Here is a 5,064-nt window from a genome sequence, read left to right as displayed (position 1 = left end):
CGCACGACCAGGGCTGAAAAAAGTGCTTCGGTGGTTGTCGTCCGAAAGAAAACGGGATTATTTGGTTGTCAACTCAAGATGTCTAATCCGCGCCCCGCTGAGGGTCCTTGATTTCCACAGCTTGCTGGGGGGGGGGGGGTCAACAACTCGCTCTTAACCTTCCAGGCGGTGGGGGGGGGCATTTTTTTGCCCCCCCCCTTTAGTTTTTTCGATATATCTCGAGAACCGCTGCGCCGATCGTCACCAAACTTTCAGTACCCTCCCGAGAGCAGCTAGCGCACATGGTGACCAAAAATTTTTCCAAAGGCTATGATAGGTTGGCCGCTAATGACGTCAGAGTGACGTCATTTTTGCCATTTTCGACCCAAAAAAAGGTTTCGCGGGAAGAGCTGTCAGGCCTACAGCTTTAGAGATACAGAAAAATGTTTCAGACATAAAAGGTGTGGAATTAAGAGGGCTACAAAACTGCTATTTCGGTTTTCGAATTTTTTGGATTTTGACCCCAAAAAATCAAAAAATAGATTTTTTGAATATAATAGCCAAAAAATCCAAAAAGTTTTTTGAATTTCAAAAACACCGGAATATATGTGATAGCCCCTACCGCCTTCTATCTACATACCAAATTTGAGATCGATACCTCTTTTTTTTTGGCCAAGTTATAGCGAAAAAACTGTTCAAAATTGATGACGTCAAATTTTCAAACTCAATTTTTAGCAATTCTAGACCTCGTAGCGCAAAACAAAGACCACCATTAGACTCCCTGTGACGAGCTGCATCGAATCGATACCCATTTTATGCAAAAATATCAACTTTGAAATTTGACCTTTTTTGACCTGACCTTGACCTGACCTCCACCAGAAAGTGACCTAAACCGTACCTGATGGTCTTATAGCCAACACCATTGAGTTGGAAATGAAAAACTGGCCATAAAACATGCATCGCATAACCTTAGTAAAGCTGGGCTCATTTGGTGACCCTTGGTGACCTTTGGTGACCTGACCTGTGACCTGACCTGGTATGACCAGTGACCTCTAATAGCAACATATTTACTAGACAACTGACGCCTTATCGCTGATTTTCGACAAAATGCGTTTTACTCGGTGTTATAGCGCTTTCCCTAGAAGCCCCGTGAACGGTGAAACATTTTATCTTTGACCTGACCTGTGACGTCATCGGTGACCCCGAGGTCAATGAAATTTGGTTTCCCTCGATAAATTTGACAGGGCTATCGAACGCCGTTTGAATTTTCCGGATCCGTCCAGTAGTTTTGGAGATACGGGGGGGGGGCAAAAAAGTGCCCCCCACCACCGCGCGGAAGGTGGCTGGTAGGCCCACCGCCTGCCGGGTTAACCCTATTAGTGGCAGGCTCCTGGCTACCCCCTATTAGTGGCAGGGGGGGGGGCTGTTTACGACCCCCCCTTGATATCTCGAGATCTAACGGGCCGATTTTCAAAATTCAAACGGCATTCGATTTCGCTCAACGTGATCTACATTTCTAAAAAATAAAAATTAAAAAATGTCAATAGGGGGGGGGGGTAGAGGGGGGTAAAAACGGGCAAATTGCAGATACATTTTAGACTGTTTATCACGGTCAGGTTTCTGAACCAATCTTAACGCAACTTTTGCCGATCGATAGAGAATGAACCAGAAATTCACATGGATCCCAAAAATATGCATTTTCAAAAATCATAGGCGGATACAGATCATTGAGATTGGGGGTACACAAAAAGTATAGTAAATAAGGTTTTTGTTCGTACTGTTTCTAAAAATGGTGGTAATGGTCTTGTTATGTTACAATTTTCTTATGAGAGAACGACTACAATTGTATTGGTCATGCATAGGCGGTGTCAGGGCACCTATGTTGGGAGGTAAAACATAACCCCCCTTTTTGGACGCCTGGATCCGCCTATTATAGCAAAAACGTGTCAAAAGAGGATGCACAATAGCTGTATATGTTATCACATGATACCTTTCATTCACTGTTCGTAAAACTGGTGCAGCATCGTGATCTTCGCCCAAATGACTCGCTTCACGAATAGGACCCCCCAATTCCCAGTGCTCTGGAGCCGCCCCTGGTAAAGTTATGAACTTGAAATTTTCAGGGAATGTGCCCAATTTAGTTTTAGGAAAAGTCAGAAAATTTCAGCATCGTAGCTTCAGCGGTTTCGGAGATATTCCCGAAAAACCTGAGGGGTGGATAAAAACAACCCCCCCTGCCACTAATAGGGTTAAGTCTGATCCTAGGTCAAGTAGTGACAAGCAGTAAACGGCATTCGAAAGAACGTCCAAAATAAGGACGAAAATATGTCATTCATTTTTTAGGTCAAGTAAAAGGTCAGAGGTCACCAGATGCCATTGAATGATTTTTTTTTCGAAACAGCGGCACGCAACCCGGGAACCAATTATAGAGCTACGGCGCCGCGGAAAAGATTCGATAGCATTTTTGACCCTTTCCGCGACTCTTCGACGGTGCCACTGGTCGACTTCCACTCACCTTTGAACAAAACGTGCTCAAGTTAGTACATGCACTTCAGTCGTGCAGAAGCCACGGACCCTGCGTGCGAATACATCCAAATTCCTCTCCTTGATAGCGCAGCGCGCTCAGCTGTCAGGCTCAAATGTCCGGCGATCTTTATTCCTCGACCTTGGAAGTCCCGAGACACCATATCCTCGTGGGCATGACATGGCGTGCCCTCCCCACATTAAAATATTACCGGCACTGGTGCGGTCCCACTGCGGACCTACCCCCAGGCGCCGCCGGGGGTGGGTATGACGTCACAAAAGGAGCCCCGGCGGATTGGAGGGGACGCTAACTGACCGCCGGCCGGCGGCCAGGGGCGGCGCTGAAGGGTGCGGGCAGGGGCCGGCCGAGTCCTGGAAGGTACTAGATTTGCCAGACACGTGTTGCCAGTGGACAACCACGGCGACCACTTGGTATGTCATTGGTCGCCTTTATGAGGGTCGCCGGTCGGCCGTCCGAACGATGGTCGAACGACGCAGTATATACTAAATAGCTCCGGGGAGTTGGAATATGTCTGTAACTACCAGGAAATTTTCCACTGGGATGCCGCCGCGTAGGGAGGTAACGGACTCGAGAACTGCAAGTCGATTTGATGGGGTAGGGGCAGAGAATGGTTTGCGTATAGGCAGAGGCGATTGGGTTGGGTGGGCAGACGCGAATGGATTGCGCGCTACTAACCGCACTAAGCGGAAGGTCTAAGTCTATTCAGGCGCTGCGCGTGGTCGCCATAGGATCGTCTTCTCGGTTGTCGTCGACAACGACAAAACGATACAATTTTTCACCCCTGCGCACGACAGTCCCCGCCGCCAAGATCGTCGCCATGCAAAAGAACACGTAATAACCGTGTAATTGACATTTGACCAAAATTTTCGCCAAAAATTTGCAACATGTCCCGGTAAAGTTCCTCTCTCTGCAAATTATAGTTGGGACACGCGAGAATGAAATGATGAATATTTTCTGTTTCAAAGCCACAAGCACATTCAGGTGTATCGTGCCTTTGTATTTGAAATAAATGTGAATTTAGTTGTGACATTTGCATTCGTAGCCTAGAATGGAAAATATTGCCCATTTTAGTGCCAATTTTGTAAAAGGGAGAAGGCCCAGGCACCCCCAGTCGCCTCGAGATCTCTCGTTGAAAGGAACGAGGAGGAAGGGATCGGATGGATTCGGGAAGCTGGTTCCAGGATTTGCCTGTTGAGGGGAAAAAGGACTTCTGGAAGGATGTGGTTCGGTTGGGAGGCATGGTGTGTGTGTTGGAGTTGCGTAGTGTTCTGCCGGTGTTTTCTGCACGTGTTTCTGGCATGATCATCGTGATATAATTTGGCGTTTGGTGTCTTGGATTAGTGAATGTATGATATAAAGTGAGTTTGTGTATTTGTCGTCTTACAGTCAGTTTGTCCCAGCCCAAGTCTTGTAGAAGTTTTTCGGTTGACGTCCTGAACATAGCCCCCGTCACAAGTCTCCCTGCTCTGTTTTGTAGCGTGTCAAGTCGGGCAGCGTCTTGTATTGTTATGTGTCCGTCATATATTGTGTCACAGTAGTCAAAGTAAGGTCTTATATACGTCTTGTAAATTTGGTCGAGAATGGGCCTTGGTATGTAACGTGCAATGGAGTAGAGTGGACTGAGTGATTTGTGTACCTTGTTGCATATTGCATTGACGTGTTGGTGGAAGCGTAGGTCCTTAGAAAGTGTCAAGCCAAGGTGAGTATGAGTTTCATGAATGGGTACGTTTGCGCCCTCGAAAGTGAGCTTTGGTGGTGTGTACTGATGTCTGTGTGAAAATGTTTGTTGGATGGTCTTCGTAGCGTTGAATGTAATTGCCCATTCTCGACCATATTTGTGGATTTCGATGAGGTCTTGTTGTAGTGATAGCTGTACGGCGTCAATGTCTGCTGTCGTGTGCGAGGCGTAGATAGATGTGTCGTCAGCGAAAAAGAGAATGTCATTCTTTATTCGTCTTGAAAGTCCGTCGAGATACATAAGTGCCAGCAAAGGCCCGAGTACGGATCCCTGCGGGCAGCCCGCATTTATTGTTTTAGTGGCCGAGAATGTGCTGTTGATCCGTACTCGGTGTGTCCTGTCACAAAGATATGATTTTAACCAGTCGAAAAGTGAGTCAGTAATTCCGAAGTCGTGCTTACTCTTGTACAACAGTCCGTCATGCCAGATCTTGTCAAAGTATTTAGAAATGTCGAGGTAGATAGCAGTAAAGTCTCGTCCCATGTCCAGTGATTTGTACAAGTTGTGAGTCAGGTATAAAAGCTGTTGTTCTGTACTGTGGCTACGCCGGTACCCACTCTGCTTGTCGGTCAAAAGAGAATGATTCAGTAAATGGGAATATATACCCTTGAAGACAATTTTTTCGAAGACTTTAGATAACGATGAAAGTATACTGATGGGACGGTAACAAGTGTAGTCAGAAGGTGATCCCTTGTTTTTGAAAATTGGTTTTATGTTTGCTTCTTTAAATTTCGATGGATAAATTCCCTGACTTAGTGACATGTTAAAAAGTTTGGACAATGGTTCTGCGATGATGAGAGCG

This window comes from Amphibalanus amphitrite, unplaced genomic scaffold (assembly GCF_019059575.1).
Source record: "Amphibalanus amphitrite isolate SeventyFive unplaced genomic scaffold, NRLGWU_Aamphi_draft 000152F_arrow, whole genome shotgun sequence".
Taxonomy (NCBI): Eukaryota; Metazoa; Arthropoda; class Thecostraca; order Balanomorpha; family Balanidae; genus Amphibalanus; species Amphibalanus amphitrite.
Note: the sequence above shows the minus strand (reverse complement) of the source record.